Source organism: Pleurodeles waltl, chromosome 8 (genome assembly GCF_031143425.1).
Source record: "Pleurodeles waltl isolate 20211129_DDA chromosome 8, aPleWal1.hap1.20221129, whole genome shotgun sequence".
NCBI lineage: Eukaryota > Metazoa > Chordata > Amphibia > Caudata > Salamandridae > Pleurodeles > Pleurodeles waltl.
Window position 1 is genome coordinate 1,204,609,683 of NC_090447.1, and position 14,065 is coordinate 1,204,623,747.

At 43.7% G+C, this 14,065-nt stretch overlaps 1 protein-coding gene across 1 annotated transcript in view; it reads right to left on the reverse strand.

The window, feature by feature from the left end:
* UFM1 (ubiquitin fold modifier 1) overlaps window positions 1-14,065 on the reverse strand; it is a 111,052-nt gene that overhangs the window by 32,731 nt on the left and 64,256 nt on the right. The gene's annotated exons all lie outside the window — the stretch shown is intronic.

A 14,065-nucleotide genomic window follows, 5' to 3' on the forward strand; every position in this document is an offset into this window, starting at 1 on the left:
CTCTTCAAGGAATCTCTCAAAGAATTGGAGTTCCAAGATATTGTTTCTTTAAAGTTAAGGACTATTCAGATTTTAGAGGCATGCTTCTATATTGATTTGAAAAATCCAGAAGTATTTTATCAAAGTATTGTAAAAACGTGAGGTAAGTAAGGTGACACAGACTGCTTTGCAAAAAACGTCATATATTAACTTCTCAAATTCTAATGAAATAATCTGTGAAGCCTGTGAATCCAATATCTCTTTCCCTTGTGTGCATTAATTGCCTAGCCAGGCAATGTGCAGTGCAATCCTAAGGTTTAGAATTGGTCTGCATCCGTTGCAATCTCAATCAGTTAGAATGGCGTCTTTTAAAAATCCAGCTGTGGGTTAAATATGCATTTAACAACCTTATACGTTTTACTGAATTGCTCTTACTTTTTAAAAGTACACCGACATTTTTTAAAAACTGTGTTTTAAAATCAAATGCAAGGGTGAGATCGGTGGCAAGAGTATTTTTTTTACTGTGTATGCACTCTATGAAAGTAGTTTGTGCATTGGCAAGATTTTTAATGGCTTTGAAAGATGTCATACCTGTGATAAGTGATTCATATTAGGGACACCACACCAGCCGCACCAGCCTCTGCAAGGGACTTTGTATCCTAGAATCCTGTGGACAGCCTGTGGAAAGTGAGGAGGGGGCAGGAGGGCCCAGTGCCTTAAAAGGCACTTTTTATTCCCGTTGCCCAGGACACTGCACCAGCCTCTGCAAGGGACCTCACTTCCCTGAAGCCGGTGGACAGTGAGGAGGGTTCAGGAGATGGAGGGCCCAGAGCCTTAAAAGGCACGTTTCATTCCTGCTGCACAGGATGCCGAACAAGCCTATGCGAGAGACCTCGAGTCCAAGAAGCCAGTGGACAGTGCGGAGAGGACACGAGCAGGAGGGCCCAGCACCTTAAAAGGTGCCTCTCATTCCTGCTGCATGGGACGCCGCACCAGCCTCTGCAAGGGCCTTCATGTCCCAGAAGCCAGTGGACAGTGAGGTGGGACCAGGAGCAGGAGAGCCCAGTGCCTTAAAAGGCCCCTTTCATTCCCACTGTGTGGGACGTGTCCAGGCTGCGCTGGGCCAAAATCAAGCCCATCTGCACCTGTCTGCGCCAAGCCGAGACTGAACTGGGCCCCCTTCTAACGTTTGTTCCCCAACACACCTTGGCCCGTATAAGTCGCCACACACAGGATTGGTAAACGTCGGAATACCATTGGAGGGGAAGCAGCCTACCACAACTAAATCTCGGCAGTGTAAGTCAAGATTCTATCATTCTATCATTTATTTCTTCTGCCACGGATGACTTAAACGATGAAATCTATAACGTGGAAGATGTTCTTGCCTCTCAGGGGAGGGTAGACGATTCTTGTTCTTCCCACGCCTCCTGTGTCTTCGATCTCGCTTCCCTTCCAGTGGGAAATGCTGCTGTTGTTAGCACCCCACTCCCCTCAAGTGGTGCAGTAGGAGGTCACTCTAATGCTGCCCATAGGCAGGGTTGGTGCATCAGCCACATGAGGGGGGAGTCTCTACAGAGAGAGCTTTGGGCTCTGATTCATTGTTGGACCCCTGCCTGCCCGCGTGTAAGGAAAAACAAGCATTTGCAGTGCAACAGGTCTTGCATTTGCTAGAGCTATTAGTGTTGTTAACTCCTAACTGGACGTTTGTTGTTATATAATTGTAAAGAAAAAAAATGGGCTCTATCGCGCTGAAACTGAAAACCAAAAAACCAAGTGCTGTAACAATTTTTTTTAAAAAAGGTCACCCCCAACAACAGATGAGGAATGGAAGCGCAAGGAAACTGTGGTTGAGCGGTGCGATGCTGCAAAAAAAAAATAGAAGTGATATATCGCTATCTGAAACACCTAGGAGGCTACACAGAAGAGGGACACTGGACTAGACCAATGGTAAGCAGTAGGTGGGAGCAAAGTCCTTTATACAATACAACAGGTCCTCCAGACAGCGCATGCGCGCTGCCTAGGCTCGACCTAAACAAAATGGGCTGTCCTGCAACAAACGGCCCCTACTCAGGTACTCCGGCCAACAAGGAGGGGGTGTCCGGAATGCTGCTGGAATCACTGACTAGTACTGTGATTGAAGCCTCCTTGGATATCCTTTTTGTGAGACTCAACTTGATGATTAAGAGTTTTCTCCTTCCTGTGTTGTGACACTTAGGAAACCTCGAGCAGGTAATTAAAGATCTCTTAAGTGACCCCCCTACACCCTCTCACTTCATGCATGGATGTGCCCTCAAGTGCGCAGATGCACATTCCCTTTCAGCCTTCTGATCTTAGTGGCAGCTCATCTTGTGCTCCTCAGGTCTGACCAGCATCCTATAATAGAGATGGTAATGATTTGCCTTTCGCCGTGACCGCTTATATAGTGGGGCTTGGGAACCTCCTTTGTCCTATGGTAAGAGTCCTATGATCAGCTAAAAAAGCTAACGTGGCTCACTGAATTGGCAAACCTTCCAATCTAGGCCATCAAATTCATAGAAGAATAAACATGGTGAAAAGAGTAAGCCGGGAAAAGACACGAAAGCCTATGAGGGGGACCCGTTGGTGGTTAACTTTAATCATCCTACAGTAGAAGCTCGAGTTATGGCAGTTGTTATTTCAAGTCGGGCAAACCATCCTCAATCCAGGCCCTTCCGTTGGGTTTCTTTTACAGGCCAGAGGTTATCTGTTTCACACCACGGACTCACATGAGTCGTTTCGGTCTCGTCCACCCCTACTACCTCCATCACCATTATCCCTAGAATCCACTCAGTTCCCTGGAATCCCTAGAATTATCTTAGTCAGCTGGAACATTGTCGGCCTTGCCTCTAAATATAGTGACCCGAACTGGCACTCGCATATCAGAAAGTTTAATGTGATATGTTTGCAAGAATCCTGGGAGACGTTGAAACTTTTTTTTTTGGGGGGGGGGGGGGGGGGGGGGAATTAAAAGTCCTTCCTTGTCCAAACAATAGAGTTGTGTTTCGGTAGGGCCAAAGAGGGTCATGTTTCGTTGACAGTGAGTGGCCGTGTTATAGAACTTACCTCTGGTTCTCCAGCGCCTCAAGTTTTAAGAGTGATATTGCCTGGCTTCCTGTTTTTTCAATTAATGGATTTCTATTATTCGAAGTAAGGCTCTCAGAACTTTTCAAACATTCAACTACTGAGGACCTATATTGACTATCTGCGAGAGGAGTGGGTCCGCCTAACTTAATCATTGCTGTGGATTTTAATATGCACTTAGGTCAGTGCCCTCTGGCTGCTACAAGTAAACTTTCTCCTTGTATGATCCAAAATGGTTTCACACACAAAAGAAGGCACAGAGCTGAATAATATTCTGCATAACAATAATTCAGCCTTCTCAATTAATAAAATGGTCAACTCTCCAGCCTCACAAGTTCTCCTCACCTTCATGAGGAGGGTATGTTCCACAATTATTCATTTTATTTTTGTTTCGACTCCCCTTTTTCTTTTGATATCCAGGTTGGAAATCTCATAGTGTCTTCAGCGATCACAGTCCTGTCTCTCTCACTATTTAGTGGTGACAGCCCATTTTAACTAGAGCAATGGAGGAAGCAGGTTCCTATTGTCCATCTGACCAGGGAAGGCGCGTAATGTGAGCAATGGCAGAGCCAGATTGCTTTAGACAGGCCCTGTTCTATAGCTGTGCACATGATTTTGCCACCCATTTAGACTTGTTCTCTAGTGAACAAGAAAACCTAACAGCTTTTAGAAACATTTCTAACAGGACTACTGTGCTTTTACTTCGTCTTGGCACTAACTCCTCTTCCTCAACTCCGAGGTGGTTTGATTCTGGATGCTCAAAGGCCCTATGGACCGTAAAAAGTGCACTAAAAGCCAACCCTAGAGATAGACCTTGTTCTTACTGCCCGCATGAACTACAAAAACGAGTTGAATAGACACAAAGATGCCTTGAGGGTACAGGCATGGGATGACCTCACATTAGGATTGTTAGAAATGGGGTATTCGGTTGGCCGTCAGGTTACCCTCTGTCCAAGCAAGGACCATCACCCTAGTCAGGGTAAAGGAGAATCACAGTCAGTTCACCCCCACTCACCCCCTTGGTAGCTTGGCACGAGCAGTCTGGCTTAACTTCAGAGACCAGGTGTAAAGTATTTGTACCAACACAGAGAGTAATATAGTAAAAACACCACAAAATGACTCAACACAGGTTTTGAAAAATAGCCAATATTTATCTAAACAAAACAAGACCAATCAACAAAAACCTGACATACACAAGTCAAGGTATGCATTTTTAAAGATTAAACTTAAAAACAGTGCTTAGAAACACAAAATGCTTCGATGAGGTTTTAACATGGCGTTGTGATGGCATAGTTCCCAACAATCTGACGCCAACAGTGCCAGGCGCAGACCCCCATGTACAGTACCTTAGTATAGTGTGAAAACAAGCCAGTGCGTGAAGTCAGGATCATGTCGTCGCTGGATCCGAGGCAGCGTTGGTTCCGGTGCTGCAGGGCAAAGGAGCTGAGGGGTCATGAAGAGGCGTTGGGTCCTTGCTGCGGAGCAGGGGAGGTGAGGTAACGTCAATGCAAAGTGTTGAATCTGCGCACTTTGGATTGAGTCAATATCCAGCGGTCACAATGTGGTGCGGTGACTTCCACAGAGTCACGGACTTCGGTGGGGCTGCAGCACTGTCGGGCCTGCGAGGGTCATCACACTCCAGCGAGGATCACGGAGTCGGGTGCAGGTGGAGTCATGGGATTCGGCAGCAGCGTCGGTTTTCTTGGATTTTCACCAGCTTCTCCTTTCAGGGGGCCAGGGCCTGGATAGGGTACAGCTTGTCAGGGCAGAAGTTTCAACCGAGAGTCCAGGTGCTGGAAGTCTTTGATGGCCCTGAGACTTCAGAACAGGGGGCAAGCTCAGTCCAAGCCCTTGGAGATTCTTCTCAAGCAGGAATATACCACAAAGTCCAGTCTTTCTTCCCTTTTACAGGCAGAAGCAGCAACTGCAGGAAAGCTCCACAAAGCACAGTCACAGGCAGGGCAGCACTTCTCATCAGCTCTTCTCCTTGGCAGAGGTTCCTCGTGATTCCAGAAATTATCTAATTTTCAGGGGGTTTGGGAGCTCTTCTTAAACCCCTTCCAGCCTTTGAAGTAGGCATACTTCAAAGGAAAGTTTCTCTTGTTTGTAAGATCCTAACTTGCCCAGGCCAGGCCCCAGACACATACCAGGGGGTCAGAGGCTGCATTGTGTGAGAGCAGGCACAGCCCTTTCAGGTGTAAGTGACCCTCCTTCCCTCCCTCCTAGCACAAATGGCTCATCAGGATATGCAGGCTACACCCCAGCTCCCTTTTTGTCACTGTCTAGAGAGAAGTGCAAACAGCACAACTGTCAAACTGACACAGATAGGAAATCCACAAACCGGCAGAGTCATAGAATGGTTTAAGCAAGAAAATGCCTACTTTCTAAAAGTGGCATTTTCAAACACACAATATAAAAACCAACTTCACTAAAAGATACATTTTTCAACTGTGAGTTCAGAGACCCTCAACTCCACATTTCTATCTGTTCCCTAAGAGAATCTGCACTTTAATAATATTTAAAGGCAGCCCCCATGGTAACCTATGAGAGAGATAGGCCTTGCAACAGTGAAAAGAAACATTTGGCAGTATTTCACTCTTAAGACATGTAGCACACATCAGTACATGTCCCATCTTTTACATACACTGCACCCTGCTCACGGGGCTACCCAGGGCCTACCTTAGGGGTGCCATACATGTATAAAAAAGGGAGGGTTTAGGCCTGGCAAGTGGGTACACTTGCAAAGTTGAATTGGCAGATTAAAACTGCACACACAGACACTGCAGTGCCAGGTATGAGCCATGTTTACAGGGCTACTAATGTGGGTGGCACAACCAGTGCTGCAGGCCCACTAGTAGCATTTGATTTACAGGCCCTGAGCACCTCTAGGGAACTTTACTAGGGACTTACTAGTAAATCAAATATGCCAATCAGGGAAAAGCCAATTGCACATACATTTTACACAGGAGCACCTGCACGTTACCACTGGATAGCAGTGGTAAAGTGCCCAGAGTAACAAAAACAGCAAAAACAGAGTCCAGCATACATCAACAACCTGGGAAACAGAGGCAAAAAGTTAGGGGAGACCACGCCAAGGATGCCAAGTCTAACCAAGATCCACTTGGAAGAATAGTTCGACCATCTGATGTATTATTAATCAGCCATGCTTTGCCTGGGCCAATGTCACCGCTTTATGTCATCATAACACTGCTAATTTGTGTGTTACCCATTTTGGAGGAATATACAACCATCACTCCCAGAGGGAGACAGTAGTGCCCGAGTTACTTATTCAGGGAAGGTCGAACTTGGTATTCAACTTAGATGAGGTCAACCAGAGAATCCTAGGTCTCACAAGGAGCACGGCCCATGGTCCAGGTGGTATCCTCCCAGTCTTTTATCTTAGTGATATTGCAGTTTGGGGCCCAGTGCTGACCCAGATTTTAAATGCAGCAGTCAGGGAAGGCCTACCTCTTTCTTGTTCCACCTCAGTTATTGTTCCCGTTTTCAAAAGGGGAGATAAGGTTAATCTTCTACAGGCCTATATCCCTCACTGACCCTGTCACAACGGTCCTGGGGCTGATATTACTGACAAGACTTTCAAGTTGGGCAGAAAAAAATAACAATCTCAGATCTGCAATATGGTGTTAGGCAAGGGATGTCCACTTCCGATCAGTGCCTGAACCACTACCTAGGGCAACAGATGCAAATAGAACAGATGATGGACGGAATGCTAAACAATGTCAAGCATTCACCCCGTCATAGAGCTGGGCTTAAATCCATAGTTTTTTTTCCCCTGCCAGTTCAGGCTTGAATCTTCCCATGGGTAGCAGGGTCAAGACCTATTTGCATATGGCTGGGTCCAAACTGGGGTGGCATGGCGAGCAAAAAAATGAAGGATTAAACCCAGATCTGTGACTGGGGATGACTGTTTGATTTGTTCAGCATTCCGTCCATCATTTGTACTTTTGCTTTTGAACCACTACTGGTCACTGATAAATATATTGTTGCCCATACCGAATCCCTTCATCTGGCTTTCTGGACCTTACATCAGCCTTCAACAGGGTTAACAGGGTGAGAATATGGGTTATCCCTTTAGGGATGGGGTGAACCCTGACATTGTTTAAATCTTGCAGGATCTCCAAGTCCAGACCTCAGCGGCAGTCAGAAATTTCAGTCAGTCAACACTGAAAAATTAAGTAGGAAGAGGGGTCTAGGTTAAGGGTGCATACTGACCCCTTTTTAATTTTTCCTTACATATTAAGGGACTCAAAAAGGCCCTTTTGGATGCAGGGGCCGACTGCCCCCGTTTGAGATCCTGCTCACGTCCCATCTTGCTTTACGCTGGCCATGCGGCCCTGATGGCAAGGATCACAAGGGATCTACAAACCCTCCTGAATTCCTTTGCAGCCTTTATGTTTAAGTTAGACCTTGCAGTCAATGTTACAAAGTAGACTAAGAAGCAAATCTTTAGTATATGCAACACAAAATCGCTAAGCTCAAGGCTGTTCCATATTTAGGAGTACTGTTTGACTTCCACATAAATTGAAAGCCGTTAGTGGGAGCTAATAACTAGGAGTTCACTAGATCTGTCACCCCGGTCTTTTAGTTTTGTGTCAAGACTATGAAGTAAGCCCCACATGACCCTTGTGAAAATGTATCAAGTGAAGTGTTTTGCCAAGGTCACTTATAGAAGTGGTATATGGGGCTATGTGCAGTGAGTTGTATTCAGATTACCAAAAATAAAGTCCTGCGGAGGTTATTATTCATTCCCCAAAGCACCCCATCCTTGTGTTCCCATGAAGAGCTGGATGTTGGATGTGTGCGCGACATTCTTGTTCTCCATCCTTTGTTGGGTTGGATTAGGTTGTGGACAAAGAAGGAACTTAGCCGGAATAGATTGATCCTGGTCTTTCACTTGACTGTGTTCTTAAAATCTCAAGGATTGAGTATACTAGGCATTCATTTACATCTTTGGGGAGGAGGGAGCTTTTCAACAACTCCAAGTGCATTCACAATTCCAACAGGAAGCGGGTAGAGGATAATTTTTTAGCGAGGGGATCCTTGTACAGGGAGGAGTCTGAACTGACAAACCTATGGTTTGGAGATTTATAGTGTTAAAAACTACACAATCCCTGGAGCCATATCTTACCTTAGTTACAAATAACAGAAATCACTTTTCACTCACTAGGTTTAGGTTTAATCTGCTGTACCTGTTGTTAGCTCTCTCCAAAGGATATTTTGACCTTGCAGTATTGGGTCCTTGCGCCTGTGACAACATGTCTTTGTAGGGACCCAATAGTCCCTATATACACTTTGTGATGTTTTGCACATTTTTTTTAAAGACCCTAAAAGAGCTTTTATCCTGCTATTGAAGGCCAAGGGATTCTCTCAAGTACAGGGAGTGCAGAATTATTAGGCAAGTTGTATTTTTGAGGATTCATTTTATTATTGAACAACAACCATGTTCTCAATGAACCCAAAAAACTCATTAATATCAAAGCTGAATATTTTTGGAAGTAGTTTTTAGTTTGTTTTTAGTTTTAGCTATGTTAGGGGGATATCTGTGTGTGCAGGTGACTATTACTGTGCATAATTATTAGGCAACTTAACAAAAAAAAAATATATACCCATTTCAATTATTTATTATTACCAGTGAAACCAATATAACATCTCAACATTCACAAATATACATTTCTGACATTCAAAAACAAAACAAAAACAAATCAGTGACCAATATAGCCACCTTTCTTTGCAAGGACACTCAAAAGCCTGCCATCCATGGATTCTGTCAGTGTTTTGATCTGTTCACCATCAACATTGCGTGCAGCAGCAACCACAGCCTCCCAGACACTGTTCAGAGAGGTGTACTGTTTTCCCTCCTTGTAAATCTCACATTTGATGATGGACCACAGGTTCTCAATGGGGTTCAGATCAGGTGAACAAGGAGGCCATGTCATTAGATTTCCTTCTTTTATACCCTTTCTTGCCAGCCACGCTGTGGAGTACTTGGACACGTGTGATGGAGCATTGTCCTGCATGAAAATCATGTTTTTCTTGAAGGATGCAGACTTCTTCCTGTACCACTGCTTGAAGAAGGTGTCTTCCAGGAACTGGCAGTAGGACTGGGAGTTGAGCTTGACTCCATCCTCAACCCGAAAAGGCCCCACAAGCTCATCTTTAATGATACCAGCCCAAACCAGTACTCCACCTCCACCTTGCTGGCGTCTGAGTCGGACTGGAGCTCTCTGCCCTTTACCAATCCAGCCACGGGCCCATCCATCTGGCCCATCAAGACTCACTCTCATTTCATCAGTCCATAAAACCTTAGAAAAATCATTCTTGAGATATTTATGGGCCCAGTCTTGATGTTTCAGCTTGTGTGTCTTTTCAGTGGTGGTCGTCTTTCAGCCTTTGTTACCTTGGCCATGTCTCTGAGTATTGCACACCTTGTGCTTTTGGGCACTCCAGTGATGTTGCAGCTCTGAAATATGGCCAAACTGGTGGCAAGTGGCATCGTGGCAGCTGCACGCTTGACTTTTCTCAGTTCATGGGCAGTTATTTTGCGCCTTGGTTTTTCCACACGCTTCTTGCGACCCTGTTGACTATTTTGAATGAAACGCTTGATTGTTCGATGATCACGCTTCAGAAGCTTTGCAATTTTAAGAGTGCTGCATCCCTCTGCAAGATATCTCACTATTTTTGACTTTTCTGAGCCTGTCAAGTCCTTCTTTTGACCCATTTTGCCAAAGGAAAGGAAGTTGCCTAATAATTATGCACACCTGATATAGGGTGTTGATGTCATTAGACCACACCCCTTCTCATTACAGAGATGCACATCACCTAATATGCTTAATTGGTAGTAGGCTTTCGAGCCTATACAGCTTGGAGTAAGACAACATGCATAAAGAGGATGATGTGGTCAAAATACTCATTTGCCTAATAATTCTGCACTCCCTGTATAGTCCGTTCTGATATTTTTACAGATGTTGTCTGATGAATTTACAATTTTTAGTTTATCTTGTTTTTTAAGAACCATAACGAACCTTAGGAACCAGAGAGAGGAGCAATAGGGTTTATCTTTTTACCTTGTATTTTATTCTGTTTGTGATGTATTTCGTGGTATTTTATTTAATGCTATTTATTCATTCTGTGTTTTAATCTTGTAATTCTCTCATAGTTCAAGAAGTAACCGAATAAAGATAAAGAAAGAAAGATAATTCATAATTGTTTGTAAATTTCACAATGCTTTAATGATTTTTTTTTTTTTTTTTAAGAGTGTTGTGATATTTTGCTTCATGGATTTGTTATTTATAGTTTGTGGGAAAGTGCCTTTTTACATAGTCAACCCCCCATGCTTTTTGTCCCCATGTGGTTTGTTATGACTTTGAAAGTACACTAGAGACTACTAACCAGGCCCAAGTGCCAGTGCTCTCTCTCTAAATCTGATATGGTTAAATTGGTATCCCCAAATGGCGAAGATCTTAACCCCTAGGTGCCAGTGGTATCCAGGGCATGGGTGTTAAAAGGGTCACCAGGGCCTGAAGCACTGACTGTGCCGCCCTGAACTCGACATTGCCCAAACCATGTGTGGCAAGGTCAAGGCACTGTTTTTAATATGTCAGTCACTCCTAAGGTAGGCTTCAGGAGTCCAGGAGGCAGGGTGCGTTTATTAAACTGTGGACATATAAGTGCAAGCATATATGTCGCTTTTCAATCAAAGACATAAGTGTTCTGCGGCCCATACGCTAACATGGATTAGCAATCCGTACCCTCCCGAGAATGGCAACTCTATTATGGCCCTGCTGAAGTTTGGCATGTTTGGTATCAAACAACTTGTATGTGAATTCATAGAAAAATGATCTAATGGAATACTGTTACTGAGAAACCATTTAATCTAAACTGTTTAATGGAAATTACCTAAATTAATGGCATTCACCTTTTTGTAGAGATCAATTAATTAAGTGTATTTTTTGGACAAAATTGGCTTTTGAATGCTAATTATTAAATTGTAAATGCAATGGTTGCATGTCTTACTATCAGAAAGTTTGTCAGAGATATTTATTTCAGTGTTTTACTTCAAAAGACATTATTTCATATGTATGTCTTTTACATTATCAAACAATTACATCACATGCTTTTAATTCGCTGACACATTGCCATCCATAAACAGTATCCATCGCTGGCCGCTCACAACTCCTAAAGACCATCAATCCCTGCCCCCTAAAGTCCCCTCACCGCCACTAAACTACACTCATTCCTAAAGCCTAAAAGACCTTTCTACCCAACAAATCCACCATCCCTGAACCATAAAATCACTCACTACTCTTAACACCTCTATTCCTGGACCCTTAAAACCCCTTTCTATGCATAAACCCCACCCATCCCATATCCCTTAAAACACTTTCGCACACCCAAACTTCACCCATCTCTGTACTCTAAAAAACCCTCACCGCCCTTAAACACCAGCCATCTGTGGCCTATAAAAGCTCATCACCTTACTCATCCCTGAAAGCTAAAAATTCCTTTCAACTAAACTCCATCCATCCCTGAATCCTTAAAATCGCTCAACTCTAAACTGCACCTTATCCTGAACCCTGAAAACTCTTCACCACCACAGCCGCCACCCTTAATTGAACCTTGAAAACTCTCACCAGCTCTAAAATCTTCCCATCCAGGAACTGTAAATCCCCTTAACACCCTTACACTCCACCCATACCTGAAACCTAAAAACACCTCACACAACTAAAACATCACTCATCCTTGAACCCTAAACTCCCTCATCACCTTTACACCACCCATCTCCAAACCTTAAAAAAAAAACACTTTTTTTATGCCTGAACTCGGTACTGTGATGTTTCTGGGTTCAGGGATGGGTGGTGATATTTTTTTTTTTAGTGGTCAGGGATTATTGGAGTTGTTAGAAGACCTGCAGGACTGGGCCAGAATCAGTCACACATAATTTGGGAGCCTTTATTTGATCATCTGCATGGTTTCTAGAACTTCTCTTTACTTCTCTCAACAGGTTTACCAATACTGTAATCACATAGCACGGGAACCAGGACAGGTCTTCAGAGCGATTCAGAAACGCCCTGTGTTTTCTGTTTGCTGAATGCATGCAGCCCTGAACATCATTTGCACTGTGTACCCACAGATCAAATCACAGTGAAGATATTGTGCCCTCAGTAATCAAATGCACCAATTTCCTACAAGCATACAGTTCTGCCCATTAATCACTCAGTAATAAGGTGCCTGTAGTTGGTACATCGATAGCACTGAATGCGCTCAGAATGTGAGTTTTAGAAATAAATATGAGTCTGAAAAGTGTGTTTTGGAAAGAGATATTCTGCCTGCTCGGAGGCAAGGCTGCAGGGTGAAGTAGAAAAAAGTGCAGAGCTACATTTTGACAGGGCGCACAGCCTCAGACTGCTGGCAGGGCAAGTCATTCCTGATTGATGGCCTCACTGATACTGGCTAAACCGATGGCATCTACCCCATTTCCAGCACTGGCGAGCTGAACTGAGCTCATAGGATTGGAGCGAGGGTTCACAATAGGTCACACCGAGCATTTGTAAATAGAAAGAAGGTGATTTGCTCAGATATACTCTACATGTTTCAGTATTTGTTTACAGCATGTGACTGGAGTCACACATGACGCACACAGTTGCAATATACAGAATTATCACTAGGTAATTACAATGTACAATTGTCAATAGCTGCAGTGCTTTTTCACCAAGGGGTACAGAGTGGCATGAACAGTGAGACTCGAATTGTCTGTAATGTCACTGACATACGTGAAGTGAAAAACATCTACTTTATGCACAGTTACCCATCTATAGTTTTATGTGTTGTATGGCCACCCCAAATATTCTTCCCCTGCACAGATCAGTAGCACAAGTTTTAAAAAAGTCAGGGAGGGAGAGGCAATACACAACATGGCCTCAATTGCCTCATTTCCCCTGCTGCGTGCAGTATCTCCTTGCAAAATGTCTAATACTTGGTGTTCTCCTGTCCATTCCCACTCCCCTTTGGCCATCTTTATCCTCACCTTCCCAATTGAAAACATAACGCATTGCACCTCTTTCCCACAGTAAACTCATTTCCCTTTCCTACCCAACGAAAATATTTTACCTCATCTTCTGCCACCTACAGCCTTCTTTTTCATTGCCCCCACTTTCTTCCCCAACAAGTAAAAAGTTATGCTAGTATCCTGCACCCTTTCCCACCACCCTATTAATGCTCATCTGTCAGGCTCCACATTGACAGCAACTCTTTGACTGGATTCCTCCTGTCAAAGTATGCCAACGACTGGCAGCAGGTGGAGATGCTAGAACATCACATACATTCTCCTGACCTCTCCCACTTGAGAGTGGTGGCAGAAGGCAGATGAGACCGAAAGCAGTCACCCTCCAATCTCAAACTTTGCTCGGTTCTCTTGAGACCTGCCCATGTTGGGAAAAAGAGCAAGCTCTTTTCTTACCTATGTAACTGCAGTGGATAAACTACTTTTGTTTTTTTCCACTATGGTTAATGCACAGCATATACTTGTTAACAGTTCTCAATGTCTATTTCATTAGGTCAGTTCATAAGTAAGTTTATTTGAGACACTGACCTCTAAAATATGTAAGAAAGTGGAGTATTATGCAGTGATGCTTGGTAAGTCTCACTATGTAATACTCTCACAATACCCCAGACTGGTTCCTTTGGATTCACACTAGTAAATCCCCAGCTATGCTCTGGTAGTGGGCCTAAGAGCAGTCAGACTTTACTAGAGGAACATGTGTTAATCATTTCAGAGTACCAACATGGACGGTAAGTAAATGACATGACTCAATAGAAATCAAACATAAATTTATAAAAATAGAGCAGATTTTTGTACTAATTTAGACACCAAAACAAAGTCAATCGCATACATATAACTGGAACTATAGATTTTAATGTGGAAAATAAATCAGTACTTTACAAGCTGTCAAACTGTAGCATTGCAGTC